This window comes from Coregonus clupeaformis, chromosome 10 (assembly GCF_020615455.1).
Source record: "Coregonus clupeaformis isolate EN_2021a chromosome 10, ASM2061545v1, whole genome shotgun sequence".
Classification (NCBI taxonomy): domain Eukaryota; kingdom Metazoa; phylum Chordata; class Actinopteri; order Salmoniformes; family Salmonidae; genus Coregonus; species Coregonus clupeaformis.
In genome coordinates, this window is record NC_059201.1 from 40,551,391 (window position 1) to 40,574,327 (window position 22,937).

At 43.3% G+C, this 22,937-nt stretch overlaps 1 protein-coding gene across 1 annotated transcript in view; it reads left to right on the top strand.

Moving 5' to 3' along the window:
* The window catches only part of LOC121575146 (nck-associated protein 5-like), a 154,683-nt gene that overhangs the window by 49,919 nt on the left and 81,827 nt on the right, over nucleotides 1-22,937 (top strand). The window contains exon 2 of the mRNA XM_045223025.1: nucleotides 1,019-1,210. The gene's annotated coding sequence lies outside the window, so the exon portion shown is untranslated. The remainder of the gene's footprint in view (nucleotides 1-1,018; nucleotides 1,211-22,937) is intronic.

Genomic DNA, 22,937 nt, shown 5'->3' on the forward strand with positions numbered 1-22,937 from the left:
ATTTTCTTCAGGATGTTTATCACAGGAAACGGGTGGAGCGAGGCAAAGCAACATTCAGGAGTTTAATGAAGTCTTTAGGCCAAATGTAAAACCAGACGTAAAGGTTGGTAACTGTGGACCACACATTTTTGGGGGTCTTTTCCTCTCAGGGTTCAGCTGGACACTGGCTTCACGGGTCAGCCAGAAGGCCACAAGCCAGCTAGCTCCTGGTGTCTTGTAAGTTGGGTTCCTGGTCAAAGGTCTTGACTTGTTATGACCAGGGTGACACTTTTTTTTGTCCTTTTTAGTTTTTAATTACACGCTTCGGATCGGAGACGGATGGTGGTGTCACCTTTTTTAGTTTATTGACGCGGCAGAAGACTGTTGGGCATTAGTTACTGGTAGAGATGCATGAGCTTTCTGTTCAAAGGGTACCCATAGGTGGTTGTTGTGGTTTGCTCCCCCACAATGGTCTAAATCCAGAAGGCTCACACTCTGTTGACATGTCAGGCTGAGGCAGTGTACTGGTGATGTTTCCCGATCAGCTGACAGATGGTATAGGTTACGTAAAGTTGTTGTATTGACTTTCCTTAAACAGGAAATGTATAGAAGATATTGATCAGCTGAGCAGTGTGGTGTTGAATTAAATGAGCTGAACTATGCTGCAGGCTATGTCACTTCTTTGCCTAAGAAAGCACAAAGAGGAGGAAATTAAATCCTCAAAGATAATTTGCAAACCTCTGTTTTTAAAGATGGCATTTCCAGATCCTTGTGCAATGGTTCCTTGACCTGTCTATCTTGGAAGTGATGGAAATGTATTTACATAAACATCCCTATTCAACTGTGAAATCATTAGAGCCTGAAGTATCAGCAACTTCCGTACCAAGAAGTGATTGTGTCAGCATTGCGTATGCTACATTTCTATCAATTCTGATGCCAGCAGGATGCCTACTGCTTCACTTATTGGGGCAAAAATCGGAAATGTGCATTCTTCATAAATTGGCCATAGTGACTCATCGATCTTTGTCTTTGTCAACAGGGTTCTTACCCTCCATCTTTCCTTATCCCTGGTGATTCAACGTGGTATGATGTGATACAGGAACATCAGTGGAAGAGTGAGATAAAGCATGGTATTGGCCCCCGGAGACAGGAACCACACTCCTATTCCTGAGGTTTCGAGGTCCCTGGCCCTTGAGGGCCACATGATAGACCACTAGAAGTTAGCTCTGAGGTGAGTGGACTCATTCTGACTTATGTCTGTGTCACTGATATCTGCAATGCTAGTGAATTGACTGTTAAAAAAGAATATACTTTACAGTTCCTATTAAGCTAGATTTAGTATACAGTGAGGGAAAAAAGTATTTGATCCCTTGCTGATTTTGTACGTTTGCCCACTGACAAAGAAATTATCAGTCTATAATTTTAATGGTAGGTTTATTTGAACAGTGAGAGACAGAATAACAACAAAAACATGCAGAAAAACGCATGTCAAAAATGTTATAAATTGATTTGCATTTTAATGAGGGAAATAAGTATTTGAACCCCTCTCAATCAGAAAGATTTCTGGCTCCCAGGTGTCTTTTTATACAGGTAACGAGCTGAGATTAGGAGCACACTCTTAAAGGGAGTGCTCCTAATCTCAGCTTGTTACCTGTATAAAAGACACCTGTCCACAGAAGCAATCAATCAATCAGATTCCAAACTCTCCACCATGGCCAAGACCAAAGAGCGAAAATCCTGCAGCGCCCGCAAGGTCCCCCTGCTCAAGAAAGCACATATACATGCCCGTCTGAAGTTTGCCAATGAACATCTGAATGATTCAGAAGAGAACTGGGAGAAAGTGTTGTGGTCAGATGAGACCAAAATGGAGCTCTTTGACATCAACTCAACTCGCCGTGTTTGGAGGAGGAGGAATATTGACCCCAAGAACACCATCCCCACCGTCAAACATGGAGGTGGAAACATTATGCTTTGGGTGTGTTTTTCTGCTAAGGGGACAGGACAACTTCACCCTTCAAAAGGACGATGGACGGTGCCATGTACCGTCAAATCTTGGGTGAGAACCTCCTTCCCTCAGCCAGGGCATTGAAAATGGATCGTGGATGGTTATTCCAGCATGACAATGATCCAAAACACACGGCCAAGGCAACAAAGGAGTGGCTCAAGAAGAAGCACATTAAGGTCCTGGAGTGGCCTAGGCGGTCTCCAGACCTTAATCCCATAGGAAATCTGTGGAGGGAGCTGAAGGTTTGAGTTGCCAAACGTCAGCCTCGAAACCTTAATGACTTGGAGAAGATCTGCAAAGAGGAGTGGGATAAAATCCCTCCTGAGATGTGTGCAAACCTAGTGGCCAACTACAAGAAACGTCTGACCTCTGTGATTGCCAACAAGGGTTTTGCCACCAAGTACTAAGTCATGTTTTGTGGTGGGGTCGAATACTTATTTCCCTCATTAAAATGCAAATCAATTTATAACATTTTTGACATGCGTTTTTCTGGATTATTTTGTTGTTATTCTGTCTCACGCTGTTCAAATAAACCTACCATTAAAATTATAGACTGATCATGTCTTTGTCAGTGGGCAAACGTACAAAATCAGCAGGGGATCAAATACTTTTTTTCCCTCACTGTAGTTGTTGGGATATTGCACTCAAGCCCCTGTTGGTGATTGTCACCATCCAATGTGCAGCGCCTGTCTTTGTTTCCCTTAGAAAAAGTGGACAATATTGGGGACGTACAGGTAACAGCCAAAATAAAGGAAACACCAACATAGTGTATTAAAGAGATACTCTGGTACTTTTGTATGCTTTTTAGCCAATAGTTCTGAAAGTAGCACTCACGAGCCAAAAATGGGCCCCAAAAATTGCTCGCTCTGCTGTGTGTGCATGATGTGCCTCTTGCTAGATGTCACTCAAATGGCGAGGTACTGAAGCTCGTTGAACTCTAATTGCTATGGGGCTGGCCCACGTGGGGGAAAATGTAGGAAAAATGGCGCAGCACAGCTTCCTGAAAAACAGTGCTTTCAAACTAGGGATTTCGTGGCTAATTGAGGTGAAACAGTAATTCTGCTCATAGATTATGCACAATGTATGAACTACACATTGACACATCCAGCCCAAAGCAGGAGGTAAAAAAAATATTTAGTAGTTGCCAAAGTTCCGGAGCATGTCTTTTCATAGGGTGTTGGGCCACCACAAGCCAGAACAGCTTCAATGCACCTTGGCATACAGTACCTGCATATGGGGACATGAAATTATTTCTTCATATGGCATAAAGTGATTTTGACCAAATCTTTTGCTATTTGTTGAAATTAGTGTTAAGAAGGATTGCGAGGGGAGCATTTTATAGCTAATATTGAGAAGGAACTTTCCCTAGCTAGCGGATGTTGACCATTAGAATTTGCCAGTCTAACGTCTGCACCATGACCTTGAGTGCATCCAGCTAATGACTTTCCATTGGTGTCGGTTACAACAGTGGGCCATGCCCGAGAGTTGAGTGTCAGTGCTACAGGCTTAGCTGGATTAGACCCCCCCCAAGCTCCTGTTGAGCTTGGAGATTTAGTGGTCACTGACTGAGCCCCTCCATTGCGTCTCCATTGAGGCTGGCTCGTACAGGAAAGAGTGAATGAAGTCATCTGTCCACTGTCCAGGGTTCCAGGTTCAGTCCCGCCACCATTGCATGGGGGAAGAGTGGGGAAAGCAAAGGGCTTCTCTGGAGGGACCCAAAGCCAAAAGAAGAGCCAGATTTGAGTGAGTGATAGAGCTGGGAAGTGAAGAGAGGGAATGATAGAGGGAGTAATAGAGAGACCATCTGTTGATTTTAATTATTTTCAATTTGAGATTCTCCTTGATGAATTATTCAAGTCTTCATCAAAAGGCAGTTTTTTTTTCTTCTCCTTTCTCTTCGTCTTTCTTTAAGGAGTGTATTATTTATCTGGGCGTTTTACTCTCTCCCATGTAAATTAACGTACACTATTGATGCCAAATGGCACTATTCTGCTGCGGTTGTAATCTGCTGTAAGATTATTTAAATGTATGAGAGGAGGCTGTCTGGTTGTGGAAATGCTGTTTTATCAGTGCAACGGTCTATTTCTGGCACTGTGGTTAAATTACTTTTTTTTAATGTCCCTTTGATTTTCTATACATCGCTGTGCAGGATCCTCATCCACTCGACTGTCCATCTGTCTCAGTAGTTCATGAATATATTTTCAATCCATTCTTGGAGTTCATGTCGAGTTCTTGGTTTTCATTCAACAGAGGTTATACTGTATCACCAAATGATTTTAACAATGTTTTTGTCGCTGTTTTGGAAGAGATAAAACTACAGCACAGAATCTACTACCCATCATCCTTACCAGCAGTGACGGGTGTAAAGTGAGATTTAGAAAAATGTATTGTCTTAGGGACTCATTTTGGGACCAGGTGCACAAACAGCACTGACACTTGCAGCCACACATGCCCGCTAACAACTGCTAGCCCCCCAGGATGGCAAACATTCCAATGGAGAGAGGGAAGGGGTGGGGGCATACAGGGGATAATGATGACCAATATCCCTCTTCAGTCTTCAATGTCTGGGAGATTAGCAAAAGAAAGATGTAGGCTGGGTGACCTAATGGGATATGAATTCAAAACTCTTTACTTGACTGCCACGCTTTTTGTCAAGTTGGCTTCTGTGGACATTGGTTAGATATAGTTCAGTCTGTTGGTAGTCTAATATATACGTTTTCTAAACCTAGGCAAAGATAATACTCAAAATATTACCACGAAAGACTAAGGAACAATCTTGCTTGTTATCAGACCTCCAGGACATTATTACTTTCATAACCAGAACTCATTAGAAGTGTCTACTCTACGTGAAACTGTGCACTGATTCTCCATAATGGCCGTCCCTGTGGGGACACACTGAGCCCCTGGAGGGTCCCTATAGCACATGTGATACTCTTACTGTGTGGGTGTTCATGAAGATTAACGTCCTATTACAACTGATCTCACATTCATCAACTCTCTAGGGACAAGTGTGTGTTATGTGTATGCATGGGTTTCTGAGTTTATACACTATGAGGGGGGAGTTGGGGTGTGTGTGTGTCTATATGTATGCATGTTCAATAGTGTGTGAATGGGGGTGACTAGGTCTGTTGCCATAAATGTGAAGTATGCTTTGGCTTAAAGCTGCAATATGTCACTTTTTGGGTGAACCGACCAAATTCACATAGAAATGTGAGTTATAGATCTGTCATTCTCATTGAGAGCAAGTCTAAAATGGCGCCGTACTGGATGGCCGTCGTTTTGCAAGCTCTGACCCAACTCATTATTTTGTTGTTTATTTTTACTTTATTTTCACAATGTATCTGCTATTATTTCTTACAACCGACAATAACTTTTGAACATCAGATCGGCAGTTACTTACCCCAATTCCGGCTTCTACATCGACTCATCTGCCCAAGGCTCTCTCTGTAATTCCGACCCAATTTTTGGGCTACCCAAGAGGAAACGCTGGCGTTACAGAGGCAAGGAGGGGGGGATCCTGGTGATATTGAGGCGAAGGGAAAACCGGCCACCTCTTCCCTCCATTCTACTGACCACTCGATAATAAGATGGATGACCTCCGATCGCGGATTTCCTACCAACGGGAGTCTCGAAACTGCAATATTCTTTGCTTTTCTGAAACATGGCTCTCGCACAACTCGAGGGATTTTCCATTCACCAGGCGGACATGACAGTGGAGTCGGGGAAATCGAGTGGGGGGAGGGGTTTGCCTCTACATCAACACCAACTGGTGTGCTAACTCCAGCGCGGTGGAAGTGTAGACCCACTGTTCACCCGTCTTGGAATACCTGATGGTCAAATGCTGACCTTTCTACCTCCCCGAGGGAGTTTTCAGCTGTTATCGTGACTTTATACATTCCACCTCAGGACAATAAAAATAACAAGCTGGCACTTAACGAAGTGTACAACGCTATAAACAAGCAAGAAAACCTACATCCAGAGGTTGCCTGTCAGGTTGCCGGCATTTTTTAATTCCGCGTCACTAAGACACGTGATGCCCAACTTCCATCAACACGTCTCCAACGGCGGTAGGGCCGATAAAGTCCTAGACCACTGTTGTTCTACCCCAAAGCAAGCATACAAGGCCCTGCCTCGTCCGCCATTTGGCAAATCAGATCATGACTCTGCACTCCTGCTTCCCGTTAACAAGCAGAAACTCAAACAGGAAGTACCCGTGACTCGCTCTGTTGAGAACCAGAATCCGAGATTATGCTACAGGACTGCTTTGCTAGCATTGATTGGAATATGTTTCGAGACTATAACATTGACGAGCTAACCACCTCAGTCACCAGCTTCATTAGAAAATGTATCCGCGATGTTGTCTCCACAGTGAGGGTTCGCTGCTTCCCCAATCAAAAGTCCAGGATTAACGCAGAGGTTGGTGCTAAACTAAAAGACAGGGCAACCGCACACAGAGCTATTGTAGACAACCCTTAGGCTACGGCCGAGGACAGGAATAAGCACAAGAAGTCCCGCTATGACCTCCGCAGAGTCATCAAACGATCAAAAGGACAATGTAGGAATAAGGTGGAATCATTTTACACAGGCTCCGATGCCTGCCGCATGTGGCAGGAGCTACAGTCCATTATGGATTACAAAGGAAGACCCAACCGTGATCTGCCCAACGATGCCGCTCTACCAGACGAACTCAATGCATTTTTGCACGCTTTGAAAACAACAACATCGTGCCGGATGTGTGGGCCGTCACCGACCCAGAGGATTGGGTGATCTTTCCCCCGAGGCCGACGTGAGAAAGGTATTTTTAATCAGGTCAACACCCGCAAGGCCGCGGGGCCCGACGGTATTCCAGGGCGCGTTCTCAGAGCATGCGCAGAACAGCTGGAAGGCATATTCACTGTAATTTTCAACCTCTCCTTGTCCCAGTCTGTAATCCCCACATGTTTTAAAATGACCACCACCATTCCTGTCCCCAAGAACTCTAAGGCTTCATGCCACAATGGCTACCACCCTGTAGCACTCACTTCTGTAATCATGAAGCACTTTGAGAGGCTGGTTATGGCACAAATTAACGCCACCATCCGACACCCTAGACCCATTCCAATTTGCATACCGCCCCAACAGATCCATAGATGACGCAATCTCAATTGCTCTCCACACTGCCCTCACCCACCTACATAAGAGGAATACCTATGTGAGAATGCTGTTCATTGACTACAGCTCAGCATTCAACACTATTGTCTCCTCCAAGCTCGTCACCAAGCTTAGGACTGGGTCTAAACACCTCCCTCTGCAACTGGATCCTGGACTTCCTGACGGGCCGACCCCAGGTGGTGAGGGTAGGCAACATCACCTCCGCCATGCTAATCCTCAACACAAGGGCCCCACAGGGGGTGTGTGCTTAGTCCCCTCCTGTACTCCCTGTTCACCCACGACTGCGTGGCCACGCACGACTCCAACACCATCAAGTTTGCTGACGGTGGTAAGCCTGATCACCGGTGACGATGTGTCCGCCTACAGGGAGGTCAGTGACCTGGCAGTGTGGTGCCAGAACAATAACTCCCTGCCATCCAGGACATCTATGTCAGGTGGTGTGGTAGGAAGGTCCGGAAAATTGTTAAACTCCAATCACCCAAGCCATAGACTGTTCTATCTGCTTCCGCACGGCAAGTGGTACCGGTGCATCAAGGCTGGCATCAACAAGCTCTTGAACAGTTTCTATCCCCAAGCAATAAGACTGATAAATGGCTAACAAAATGGCTACACAGACTGAGTTAACCTTGTATCTTTATTGACCTTTTAATTTTTTATTTTGCACAGTCTCTTTGAACACTCGGAGTGCCCTACACACTCACTCCATCATCTTCTCACTCACACATAATATGCACATACATTTGACCAACTCTATATATATATATATATATATATATATATATATATATATATATATATATATAATATATATATACACACACCCACTCACATACAAGCTGCTGCTGCTCTGTTGATCTTATATCCTGTTGCCTAGTCACCTTACCCCTATACAAATCTACCTCCATCACGCCAGTATCCCTGCACATTGTAAATATGGTATTTGAATTGACCCTGTGTGTGTGTGCGTGCTAAACTATTCTGGGACCAGAAGTCTCCACAAGAATAGTAAACGAACACAAATTTGACCAACTGGGGACATTTTGTTAGTCCCCACAAGGTCAAATGCTATTTCTAGGGTGTTTTAGGGTTAAGGTTAGAATTAGTGTTAGGGTTAGAATTACGTTTAGGGTTAGGAGCTAGGGTTAGAGTTAGGTTTTTGGGTTAAGGTTAGGGTAAGAGTACGGGTTAGGTTTAGGGTTAGGGAAAATAGGATTTTGAATGAGACTGAATTGTGTGTCCCCACAAGGTTAGCTGTAAAAGAGTGTGTGTGTGTATACATAGGTACACTTCAACTGTGAGAGACGGCTTCTTTAAGAAGCCCTCCTGTTCTCCACTCATTACCTGTATTAACTGCACCTGTTTGAACTCATTATCTGTATAAAAGACACCTGTCCACAAACTCAATCAAACAGACTCCAACCTCTCCACAATGGCCAAGACCAGAGAGCTGTGTAAGGACATCAGGGATAAAATTGTAGACCTGCACAAGGCTTGGATGGGCTACAGGACAATAGGCAAGCAGCTTGGTGAGAAGGCAACAACTGTTGGCGCAATTATTAGAAAATGGAAGAAGTTCGAGATGACGGTCAATCACCCTCTGTCTGGGGCTCCATGCAAGATCTCACCTCGTGGGGCATCAATGATCATGAGGAAGGTGAGGGATCAGCCCAGAACTACACGGCAGGACCTGGTCAATGACCTGAAGAGAGCTGGGACCACAGTCTCAAAGAAAACCATTAGTAACACACTACGCCGTCATGAATTAAAATCCTGCAGCGCACGCAAGGTCCCCCTGCTCAAGCCAGCGCATGTCCAGGCCCGTCTGAAGTTTGCCAATGAACATCTGGATGATCCAGAGGAGGAATGGGAGAAGGTCATGTGGTCTGATGAGACAAAAATATAGCTTTTTGGTCTAAACTCCACTCGCCGTGTTTGGAGGAAGAAGGATGAGTACAACCCCAAGAACACCATCCCAACCGTGAAGCATGGAGGTGGAAACATAATTTTTTGGGGATGCTTTTCTGCAAAGGGGACAGGACGACTGCACCGTATTGAGGGGAGGATGGATGGGGCCATGGATCGCGAGATCTTGGCCAACAACCTCCTTCCCTCAGTAAGAGCATTGAAGCTGGGTCGTGGCTGAGTCTTCCAGCATGACAACGACCCGAAACACACAGCCGGGGCAACTAAGGAGTGGCTCCGTAAGAAGCATCTCAAGGTCCTGGAGTGGCCTAGCCAGTCTCCAGACCTGAACCCAATAGAAAATCTTTGGAGGGAGCTGAAAGTCCGTATTGCCCAGCCACAGCCCCGAAACCTGAAGGATCTGGAGAAGGTCTGTATGGAGGAGTGGGCCAAAAGCCCTGCTGCAGTGTGTGCAAACCTGGTCAAGACCTACAGGAAACGTATGATCTCTGTAATTGCAAACAAAGGTTTCTGTACCAAATATTAAGTTCTGCTTTTCTGATGTATCAAATACTTATGTCATGCAATAAAATGCAAATTAATTACTTAAAAATCATACAATGTGATTTTCTGGATTTTTGTTTTAGATTCCGTCTCTCACAGTTGAAGTGTACCTATGATAACATTTACAGACATCTACATGCTTTGTAAGTAGGAAAACCTGCAAAATCGGCAGTGTATCAAATATTTAGTCAGCCACCAATTGTGCAAGTTCTCCCACTTAAAAAGATGAGAGAGGCCTGTAATTTTCATCATAGGTACACGTCAACTATGACAGACAAATTGAGAAAAGAAAATCCAGAAAATCACATTGTAGGATTTTTTATGAATTTATTTGCAAATTATGGTGGAAAATAAGTATTTGGTCACCTACAAACAAGCAAGATTTCTGGCTCTCACAGACCTGTAACTTCTTCTTTAAGAGGCTCCTCTGTCCTCCACTCGTTACCTGTATTAATGGCACCTGTTTGAACTTGTTATCAGTATAAAATACACCTGTCCACAACCTCAAACAGTCACACTCCAAACTCCACTATGGCCAAGACCAAAGAGCTGTCAAAGGACACCAGAAACAAAATTGTAGACCTGCACCAGGCTGGGAAGACTGAATCTGCAATAGGTAAGCAGCTTGGTTTGAAGAAATCAACTGTGGGAGCAATTATTAGGAAATGGAAGACATACAAGACCACTGATAATCTCCCTCGATCTGGGGCTCCACGCAAGATCTCACCCCGTGGGGTCAAAATGATCACAAGAACGGTGAGCAAAAATCCCAGAACCACACGGGGGGACCTAGTGAATGACCTGCAGAGAGCTGGGACCAAAGTAACAAAGCCTACCATCAGTAACACACTACGCCGCCAGGGACTCAAATCCTGCAGTGCCAGACGTGTCCCCCTGCTTAAGCTAGTACATGTCCAGGCATGTCTGAAGTTTGCTAGAGTGCATTTGGATGATCCAGAAGAGGATTGGGAGAATGGCATATGGTCAGATGAAACCAAAATATAACTTTTTGGTAAAAACTCAACTCGTCGTGTTTGGAGGACAAAGAATGCTGAGTTGCATCCAAAGAACACCATACCTACTGTGAAGCATGGGGGTGGAAACATCATGCTTTGGGGCTGTTTTTTCTGCAAAGGGACCAGGACGACTGATCCGTGTAAAGGAAAGAATGAATGGGGCCATGTATCGTGAGATTTTGAGTGAAAACCTCCTTCCATCAGCAAGGGCATTGAAGATGAAACGTGGCTGGGTCTTTCAGCATGACAATGATCCCAAACACACTGCCCGGGCAACGAAGGAGTGGCTTCGTAAGAAGCATTTCAAGGTCCTGGAGTGGCCTAGCCAGTCTCCAGATCTCAACCCCATAGAAAATCTTTGGAGGGAGTTGAAAGTCCGTGTTGCCCAGCGACAGCCCCAAAACATCACTGCTCTAGAGGAGATCTGCATGGAGGAATGGGCCAAAATACCAGCAACAGTGTGTGAAAACCTTGTGAAGACTTACAGAAAACGTTTGACCTGTGTCATTGCCAACAAAGGGTATATAACAAAGTATTGAGAAACTTTTGTTATTGACCAAATACTTATTTTCCACCATAATTTGCAAATAAATTCATAAAAAATCCTACAATGTGATTTTCTGGATTTTTTTTTCTTCTCATTTTGTCTGTCATAGTTGACGTGTACCTATGATGAAAACTACAGGCCTCTCTCATCTTTTTAAGTGGGAGAACTTGCACAATTGGTGGCTGACTAAATACTTTTTTTCCTTACTTTGTATATATATACACACACACACACTCTACCGTTAAAAAGTTTGTGGTCACTTAGAGATGTCCTTTTTTTTTTTTTTGTCCATTTCAAATAACATCAAATTGATCAGAAATACAGTGTAGACATTGTTAATGTTGTAAATGGCTATTGTAGCTGGAAACTGTAGATTTTTTATGGAATATCTACATAGGCGTACAGAGGCCCATTATCAGCAACCATCAGTCCTGTATTCCAATGGCACGTTGTGTTTGCTAATCCAAGTTTATCATTTTAAAAGGCTAATTGATCATTAGAAAACCCTTTTGCAATTATGTTAGCACAGCTGAAAACTGTTGTGCTGATTTTAAAGAATAAATACAACTGGCCTTCTTGAGACTAGTTGAGTATCTGGAGCATCAGCCATTGTGGGTTCGATTACAGGCTCAAAATGGCCAGAAACAAATAATTTTCTTCTGAAACTCGTCAGTCTATTCTTGTTCTGAGAAATGAAGGCTATTCCATGCGAGAAATTGCCAAGAAACGGAATATCTCGTACAACGCTGTGTACTACTCCCTTCACAGAACAGGGCAAACTGGCTCTAACCAGAATAGAAAGAGTGGGAGGCCCCGGTGCACAACTGAGCAAGAGGACAAATACATGAGTGTCTAGTTTGAGAAACTGGCAGCTTCATTAAATAGTACCCGCAAAACACCAGTCTCAACGTCAACAGTGAAGAGGCGACTCTGGGATGCTGACCTTCAGAGTTGCAAAGAAAAAGCCATATCTCAGACTAGCTAATAAAAAGAGAAGATTAAGATGGGCAAAAGAACACTGGACTTTTTCTTTGCAACTCTGCCTAAAAGGTCAGCATCCCGGAGTCGCCTCTTCACTGTTGATGTTGAGACTGGTGTTTTGTGGGTACTATTTAATGAAGCTACCAGTTGAGGACCTGTGAGGCGTCTGTTTCTCAAACTAGACACAAATGTATTCGTCCTCTTGCTCAGTTGTGCACCGGGGTCTCCCACTCTTTCTATTCTGGTTAGAGCCAGTTTGTGCTGTTCTGTGAAGGGAGTTTGAGGGTTTTAGGTGCTAGGCCGAATTTCTTCAGCCTCCTGAGTTTGAAGAGGCTCTGTTGCGCCTTCTTCACCACACGGTCTGCGTGGGTGGACCATTTCAGTTTGTCGGTTACGTGTACGCCAAGGAACTTGAAGCTTTCCACCTTCTCCACTGCGGTCCCGTCGATGTGGATAGGGGGGTGCACCCTCTGCTGTTTCCTGAAGTCCACGATCATATCCTTTGTTTTGTTGATGTTGAGTGAGAGGTTATTTTCCTGGCACCACACTCCCAGAGCCCTCCCCTCCTCCCTGTAGACGGTCTCGTCATTGTTGGTAATCAAGCCTACTACGGTTGTGTCGTCTGCAAACTTGATGATTGAGTTGGAGGCGTGCTTGGCCACGGAGTCATGGGTGAACAGGGAGTACAGGAGGGGGCTGAGCACGCACCCTTGTGAGGCCCCAGTGTTGAGGATCAGCGAAGTGTAGATGTTGTTTCCTACCTTCACCACCTGGGGGCGGCCCGTCAGGAAGTCCAGGACTCAGTTGCACAGGGTGGGGTTCAGACCCAGGGCCTCAAGCTTAATGATGAGCTTGGAGGATACTATGGTGTTGAATACTGAGCTATAGTCAATGAACAGCATTCTTACATAGGTATTCCTCTTGTCCAGATGGGATAGGGCAGTGTGCAGTGTGATGGCGATTGCATCGTCTGTGGATCTATTGGGGAGGTAAGCAAATTGAAGTGGGTCTAGGGTGAGAGGTAAGGTAGAGGTGATATGATCCTTGACTAGTCTCTCAAAGCACTTCATGATGACCGAGGTGAGTGCTACAGGGCGATAGTCATTTAGTTCAGGTACCTTTTTGCTTTCTTGGGTACAGGAACAATGGTGGCCATCTTGAAGCATGTGGGAACAGCAGACTGGGAAAGGGAGAGATTGAATATGTCCATAAACACACCAGCCAGCTGGTCTGCGCATGCTCTGAGGACGCGGCTAGGGATGCCGTCTGGGCCGGCAGCCTTGCAGGGGTTAACATGCTTAAATGTCTTAATCACGTCGGCCACTGAGAAGGAGAGGCCACAGTCCTTGGTAGTGGGCCTTGTCAGTGGCACTGTGTTATCCTCAAAGCGGGCGAAGAAGGTGTTTTGCATGTCTGGAAGCGAGACGTCGGTGTCGGCAACGTGGCTGGTTTTCCTTTTGTAGTCCTTTTGTGTGTGTGTGTATGTATGTGTATATACACGTGTGTGTGTGTGTGTGTGTGTGTGTGTGTGTGTGTGTGTGTGTGTGTGTGTATATACATACATACATACACACACACATAGCTCTGGAAAAAAGTAAGAGAACACTGCAGAATTCAGTTTCTCTGGTTTTACTATTTATAGGTATGTGTTTGGCTAAAAATAACATTTTTGTTTTATTCTATAAACTACAGACAACATTTCTCCCAAATTCCAAATAACAATATTGTCATTTAGAGCATTTATTTGCAGAAAATGACAACTGGTCAAAAGAACAAAAAAGATGCAGTGTTTTCAGACATCGAATAATGCAAAGAAAATAAGTTCATGTTCATTTTTAAACAACACAATACTAATGTTTTAACTTAGGAAGAGTTCAGAAATCAATATTTGGTGGAATAACCCTGATTTTCAATCACAGCTTTCATGTGTCTTGGCATGCTCTCCACCAGTCTTTCACATTGATGTTGGGTGACTTTATGCCACTGATGGCGCAAAAATTAAAGCAGCTCGGCTTAGTTTGATGGCTTGTGACCATCCATCTTCCTCTTGGATCACATTGTAGAAGTTTTCAATGGGTTCAGGTCTGGAGATTGGGCTGGCCATGACAGGGTCTTGATCTGGTGGTCCTCCATCCACACCTTGATTGACCTGGCTGTGTGGCATGGCGCATTGTCCTGCTGGGAAAACCAATCCTCAGAGTTGGGGAACAATGTCAGAACAAAAGGAAGCAAGTTTTCTTCCAGGACAACCTTGTACGTGACTTGATTTATGCGTCCTTCACAAAGACAAATCTGCCCAATTCCAGCCTTGCTGAAGCACCCCCAGATCATCACCGATCCTCCACCAAATTTCACAGTGGGTGCGAGACACTGTGGCTTGTAGGCCTCTCCAGGTCCCCGTCTAACCATTAGATGACCAGGTGTTGGGCAAAGCTGAAAATTGGACTCATCAGAGAAGATGACCTTACTCCAGTCCTCTATGGTCCAATCCTTATGGTCTTTTGCAAACCTCAGCCTGGCTCTTCTTTGCTTCTTATTGATGAAGGGCTTTTTTCTAGCTTTGCACGACTTCAACCCTGCCCCTAGGAGCCTGTTTCGAACCGTCCTCGCCGTGCACTTCACCCCAGCTGCCGTTTGCCATTCTTTTTGTAGGTCATTTGATGTCATCCTACGGTTGTTGAGTGACATTCGAATGAGTTGGCAGTCATCCCGGTCAGTGGAGAGTCGTTTTCACCCTCTGCCGGTCTGTAGCTTTGTTGTCCCCAATGTCTGCTGCTTGACCTTGTTCTTATGAACCGCCGTCTTTGAAATGTTAATGATGGAAGCAACCTGACGCTCACTGTATCCCTCTGCCAGTAAAGCCAGAATTGAACCCTTCTTTTCCTCACTCAAAACTTTCATTTTCAACTCTTTTGGCATGGTCAATAGTTATTTTTTTAATTAATATGACTTTTGAGGTACTATTAGCACATTTTTTGCCATCCAGCTGGTCCTATTGCAAGAGGATAGTGATGACCACAGCAGTGGTTTTTATACTTTCCCTCGTTAAATAAGATTTGGTTCAGGTGATCACCTAATCAGTACCTAATTCAGTAGAATGAGGTGTGCCTGTGTTGGAATTCAACAGACACTGGAATGGAATGGCTGTCATACATGTAGAGATGTAGATTTAAGAAAAATTTGCAGTGGTCTCTTAATTTTTCCACAGCTGTATATGCATGTATGTATATATTTATGTGTGTGTGTGTGTGTGTGTGTGTGTGTGTGTGTATATGTGTATATATATATATACACACACACACACACACACACACACACACACACACACACACACACACACACACACACACACACACACACACACACAGTGAGGGGAAAAAGTATTTGATCCCCTGCTGATTTTGTACGTTTGCCGACTGACAAAGACATGATCAGTCTATAATTTTAATGGTAGGTTTATTTGAACAGTGAGACAGAATAACAACAAAAAAATCCAGAAAAACGCATGTCAAAAATGTTATAAATTGATTTGCATTTTAATGAGGGAAACAAGTATTTGACCCCTCTGCAAAACATGACTTAGTACTTGGTGGCAAAACCCTTGTTGGCAATCACAGAAGTCAGACGTTTCTTGTAGTTGGCCACCAGGTTTGCACACATCTCAGGAGGGATTTTGTCCCATTCCTCTTTGCAGATCTTCTCCAAGTCATTAAGGTTTCGAGGCTGATGTTTGGCAACTCGAACCTTCAGCTCCCTCCACAGATTTCATATGGGATTAAGGTCTGGAGACTGGCTAGGCCACTCCAGGACCTTAATGTGCTTCTTCTTGAGCCACTCCTTTGTTGCCTTGGCCGTGTGTTTTGGGTCATTGTCATGCTGGAATACCCATCCACGACCCATTTTCAATGCCTTGGCTGAGGGAAGGAGGTTCTCACCCAAGATTTGACGGTACATGGCCCCGTCCATCGTCCCTTTTGATGCGGTGAAGTTGTCCTGTCCCCTTAGCAGAAAAACACCCCCAAAGCATAATGTTTCCACCTCCATGTTTGACGGTGGGGATGGTGTTCTTGGGGTCATAGGCAGCATTCCTCCTCCTCCAAACACGGCGAGTTGAGTTGATGCCAAAGAGCTTGATTTTGGTCTTATCTGACCACAACACTTTCACCCAGTTCTCCTCTGAATCATTCAGATGTTCATTGGCAAACTTCAGACGGGCCTGTATATGTGCTTTCTTGAGCAGGGGGACCTTGCGGGCGCTGCAGGATTTCAGTTCTTCATGGCGTAGTGTGTTACCAATTGTTTTCTTGGTGACTATGGTCCCAGCTGCCTTGAGATCATTGACAAGATCCTCCCGTGTAGTTCTGGGCTGATTCCTCACCGTTCTCATGATCATTGTAACTCCACGAGGTGAGATCTTGCATGGAGCCCCAGGCCGAGGGAGATTGACAGTTCTTTTGTGTTAATTCCATTTGCGAATAATCGCACCAACTGTTGTCACCTTCTCACCAAGCTGCTTGGCGATGGTCTTGTAGCCCATTCCAGCCTTGTGTAGGTCTACAATCTTGTTCCTGACATCCTTGGAGAGCTCTTTGGTCTTGGCCATGGTGGAGAGTTTGGAATCTGATTGATTGATTGCTTCTGTGGACAGGTGTCTTTTATACAGGTAACAAACTGAGATTAGGAGCACTCCCTTTAAGAGTGTGCTCCTAATCTCAGCTCGGTTACCTGTATAAAAGACACCTGGGAGCCAGAAATCTTTCTGATTGAGAGGGGGTCAAATACTTATTTCCCTCATTAAAATGCAAATCAATTTATAAAATTTTTGACATGCGTTTTTCTGGATTTTGTTGTTGTTATTCTGTCTCTCACTGTTCAAATAAACCTACCATTAAAATTATAGACTGATCATTTCTTTGTCAGCGGGCAAACGTACAAAATCAGCAGGGGATCAAATACTTTTTTCCCTCACTGTGTGTATGTGTATGTATATATGTGTGTGTGTCTGTGTGTGTGTGTGTGTGTGTGTGTGTGTATATATATATGTGTATATGTATGTGTATATATATGTATGTATGTATGTGTATATATATGTATGTGTATATATATATATATATATATATATATGTATGTATGTGTATATATATGTATGTGTGTATATATATATGTGTGTGTATATATATATATATATATATATGTGTGTGTATATATATATATATATATGTGTGTGTATATATATATATATATATGTGTGTGTGTATATATATATATATATATATATATATATACTGAACAAAAATATAAATGTAACATGTTGGTCCCATGTTTCATGAGCTGAGATAAAAGATCCCAGACATTTTCCATATGCACAAAAAGCTTATTTCTCAAAAGTGTTGTGGACACATTTGTTTACATCCCTGTTAGTGTGCGTTTCTCCTTTGCCAAGATAGTCTTGAGGGACCGTGCAATTGTCATGCTGACTGCAGGAATGTCCACCAGAGCTATTGTCAGAGAATTTAATGGTAATTGCTCTACCATAAGCCGCCTCCAACGTCGTTTTAGAGAATTTGGCAGTATATCCAACCGGCCTCACAACCGCAGACCACGTGTAACCACACCAGCCCAGGACCTCCACATCTGGCTTCTTCACCTTCGGGATTGTCTGAGACCAGCCACCTGGACAGCTGATGAAACTGAGTATTTATGTCGGTAATAAAGCCCTTTTGTGGGGAAAAACTAATTCTGATTGGCTGGACCTGGCTCCTAAGTGGGTGGGCCTATGCTCACCCATGGCTGCGCCCCTGCCCAGTCGTGTGAAATCCATAGATTAGAGCCTAATGAATTTATTTCAATTGACTGGTTTCCTTATTTCAACTGTAACTCAGTAAAATCGTTGAAATTGTTGCATGTTGAGTTTATATTGTTGTTCAGTATAATATGCTTACTTGTGTTCTTCATGTTTCTTATTTCTTGTGTTTTTCTTTTTTCTTTCTAATATTACATTATTGATTATTGCATTGTTGAGTTTTTGAGTTAGCAAGAAAGGCATTTCACTGTACTTGTGCATGTGACATTAATTTGAAACTTAAGAAGCGGTACATGTGTTCTTTGTGTGCTATTTCTATGCTTCCCATTCTTTTAAGTTTTGTTTTTGAGTCTTTTACTTTTGTACACCAGCTTCAAACAACTGAAAAAACTGTATTTTGGTTTATTGAAAAAATATTTCACAGCGGTTTAGATGGTACAATGATTCAAAAACACATTGCTTGTTTTGTCACAAACAGAAGTTAGGCAAACTATTCGAATTTTAGCAACCAGGAAATGGCAGTGCGATTTCTGCATATTGCACCTTTTTTAAAGGAAATATTCACCCATTTTGAATGTTATATTGTTTTTGTGCATCTCTGAGTAATGTTATATCGATTCCCGTGGTCATTTCATGGGTATCTGAGCTATTGCCATTCAACCAGGCAGAAATACAGCCGGTATGACGACCAGTGGTACGAATGAAAATGTATGCCCTCGCCCTCACTACTGTAAGTCGCTCTGGATAAGAGCGTCTGCTAAATGACTTAAATCTATTCAACATTTTTAGTGGGGACCCCATTTTCTCTGCCAGAATGTCTGGTGACTCCATTTTTTCCCCCCACGGATTATTCGCGACCCAACCCGATCCAAAATCGAATGACAACCTTAATATTGGTACATTTCTATTTTTATATCAACAAATAACCTTCAATTCATTGCATTTTGATCTCTTATCAAAATGAAAAGAAACTAAGAAATAAATATACTCAATAAAAATAAATCTCTAACTTTTGTATCATTTCCCATACAATAATCTGTACTATTTATTTATACTTTTTTTTATATGACCCAGCTGCAGTTCCACCACGACATTGAATACCACTGGCTTAAGGTGACCGCGCTGGGTCAGGCATGCTTTCACATTGCCGGTTTGAATTTGTGTGTGTGTCTCCATTACGCATGAGAACTCCCTGGACACTAGCCCTCTGACATTTACACATTCACACATCATTGTTCCGCTGCTTCCTTACAATAACTCACAAGGACGTTTGATTAGATTTCACTTCACACAGATGAGGTAGTCTGTTGAACTAAATCAAGCTTACTGTTGTTGTTCGGACGTGCCATCCTTCACCATCCATCCAATCTCGTCCTGTTCTCACTTTTGCTGATAGGGAGGTAAGTCCCTGTTCTAAGGCACATGGTTGCTATTTCAAATTTCTATATGCTAGCTCTATCTGTATGGCTACTTACTTTCTGTGACCTCTGCGGATGAAGTGGAGAAGAGAAGGTTAATGTAGAGTAATCCTCAGACTTTCATTTTGCCTAGCCGAGTTCTGCAAACCAAACCTATGTATGCGGAGGCCTTTAGCCCCCTCACCCACCCCCTAAACAAATCCCACCCCCACCCTGGTGTGGTCCCGCTGGTTTGGGTGTCAGGCAGTGTGTCTACAGACACACGCATACACACAGTGCATACAGTGTTCCCCTCCTAGCTTCCCCCTTTCCATTGATGTGTGCTGTGTTGATGCAGCCCCTCTTATTTTGATTTATTTATTCATTCATACTCCCTCCCTAGGCGGGGATTTGAGTCCCACTTGGCTTGCCTTCTCTTTCTCCCTCACCTCCCTCTCTTTCTCAACATAAGCAAACTGGAATCCAACTGACTGAATTGGTCACAATTAAACAGCAAGATTCTGTATCAGCAGGGTGCAGGCTGGTTTGGGGACCTAATTGATACAGATATTATTACCGCAAAAGCAAGAGATTTTTTTATAAAGCACATCTTCATAACAGGCAGCGTGAAGGACACCCAAAATGTCCCTCTCTGGGGGTAGTCTACAAAATGTACAGTAGGGCGTTGTGTATTCAAGAGTGTTATGCAAAAACTTTGCCAATTATCCACTATCCTTCTCTCTTCGAATTAGCCAACATTTATCTAAGTAAGAAAATAAAAAAAGAATAATTCCAGATTTTTCTGGATGGTTGGTTCTGGGTAAGAACATCTGCTAAATGAATAAATGTATGATGAATAGCGACACAGCAGACAACTGGGTAGTCCTATGTACTTGTCATGACTGAGACACAGGCCTCTGTACCAGATAAACACTCAGAAGAACAGCTGATACTACACATGCTTGTCTTACAAGATATGAAAATACATTTGGAGAGCGCATAATAAATATATATAAGTCTTGAAGGAGTTCCCACATATGCTGAGCACTTGTTGGTTGCTTTTCCTTCACTCTGCCGTCCGACTCATCCCAAACCATCTCAATTGGGTTGAGGTCGGTGGATTGTAGAGGCCAGGTCATCTGATGCAGCACTCTATCACGCTCCTTCTTGGTAAAATAGCCCTTACACAGCCTGGAGGTGTATTGGGTCATTGTCCTGTTGAAAAACAAATGATAGTCCCACTAAGCCCAAACCAGATGGGATGGCATATCGCTGCAGAATGCTGTGGTAGCCATGCTGGTTAAGTGTGCCTTGAATTCTAAATAAATCAGACAGTGTCACCAGGAAAGCACACCATAACACCTCCTCCTCCATGCTTTACTGTGGGAACTACACATGCGGAGATCAGCCGTTCACCCACACCGCGTCTCACAAAAACAAGTTGGTTGGAACCAAAAATCTCTAATTTGGACTACAGACCAAAGGACAGATTTCCACCAGTCTAATGTCCATTGCGCGTGTTTCTTGGCCCAAGCAAGTCTCTTCTTCTTATTGGGGTCCTTTTAGTAGTGGTTTCTTTGCAGCAATTCGACCATGAAGGCCTTATTTCACACAGTCTCCTCTGAACAGTTGATGTTGAGATGTGTCTGTTACTTGAACTCTGTGAAGCATTTATTTGGGCTGCAATTTCTGAGGCTGGTAACGCTAATGAACTTATCCTCTGCAGCAGAGGTAACTCTGGGTCTTCCATTCCTGTGGCGGTCCTCATGAGAGCCAGATTCATCATAGCGCTTGATGGTTTTTGCGACTGCCCTTGAAGAAACGTTCAATGTTATTGAAATGTTCCGTATTGTCTGTCTTAAAGTCATAATGGACTGTCGTTTCTCTTTGCTTATTTGAGCTGTTCTTGCCATAATATGGACTTGGTCTTTTACCAAATAGGGCTATGTTCAGTATACCACCCCTAATTTGTCGCAACACAACTGATTGGCTCAAACGCATTAAGAAGGAAAGAAATTCCACAAATGAACTTCAACAAGGCACACCTGTTAATTGAAATGCATTTCAGGTGACTACCTCATGAAGCTGGTTGTGAGAAGGCCAAGAGTGTGCAAAGCTGTCATCAAGGCAAAAGATGGCTGTTTGAAGAATCTCAAATATAAAATATATTTTGATTTGTTTAACACTTTCTTTTGGTTACTACATGATTCCATATGTGTTATTTCATAGTTTTGATGTCTTCACTATTATTCTACAATGTAAAAAATAAAGAAAAACCCTTGACTGAGTAGGTGTGGCCAAACTTTTGACTGGTAGTGTATATGTATAGATAAAGTGTTGGTCCCATGTTTCATGAGCTGAAATAAAAGATCCCAGATATTTTCCATATGCTCAAAAAGCTTATTTCTCTAAAATGTTGTGCACAAATTTGTTTACATCCCTGTTCGTGAGCATTTCTCCTTTGCCAAGATAATCCATCCACCTGACAGGTGTGGTTTATCAAGAAGCTGACAGGTGCAGCTTGTGCTGGGGACAAAAGGCCACTATAAATTGTGCAGTTTTGTCACAACATAATGCCACAGATGTCTCAAGTTTTGAGGGAGCGTGCAATTGGCATGCTGACTGCAGGAATGTCCACCAGAGCTGTTGCCAGAGAATTTAATTGATTTGCTGGGCCTGGCTCCCCAGTGGGTGGGCTTGACTCCCAAGTGGGTGGGCCTTCCCAGACCCACCCATTGCTGGGAACTTTGCCCAGTCATGTGAAATCCATAGATTAGGGCCTAATGAATGTATTTCAATTGACTGATTTCCTTTAAGAACTGTAATTTAGTAAAATCTTTGAAATTGTTGCATGTTGCGTTTTTATATTTTTGTTCAGTATATATTTTCAATGTTAATTTATCCAGGAAGTCCCATGAGGTCAGAATACCACTTTTACAAGTGATACTTGGCCAAGAGGGCAGCTAGAAATATAGTTTTCACATACGAACTTTATATGTCCAAACTCAGAATCAAATATGTTTCCCACAAATAATATGGTTGAGGTGGTAGGTTTATTTTGATTTGGCGATTTTCTGCATGTATCAAAGTCCCAACAGGTAGCTTGATTTCAGATGTGTCCATGTAAACAGAATTATTAGGGAAATTGTTCTCCTTTCAAAGCACGTAAATGTTTAAATCAAACAATATTAATCTGACTATTGAAAATAATCATATTATTTTGTGCATTTAACCGTACTCATTAAAACGCCCTGTCCCGTTCTTCTGTGAGATGCAGGGAGAGGGCTGACGTATAATTCAGACCGTAGATCTCTTTATCGTAATTGAGAGGGGAGCCGTAAACCCTCATTGATTTTGTCACCAGTGTCTGTGTCCTTTTGGTCCCTGGAGTGGCTTCACTACACCAGGACAGATATCTAATATTCTTTGATCAGCTCTGACTCACTTTCTGTAGGCTACTTCTACCTTACTCTCGTTTCCTCTTAATCTCACTATCTCACTCTCTTAATTAACCCCTTTGGGTGGGGGCTCACTGTGTCTCGTCGTGTTTATCAGAGGACTTGGCTTGATAACCCACCAGGGATGATGTGCT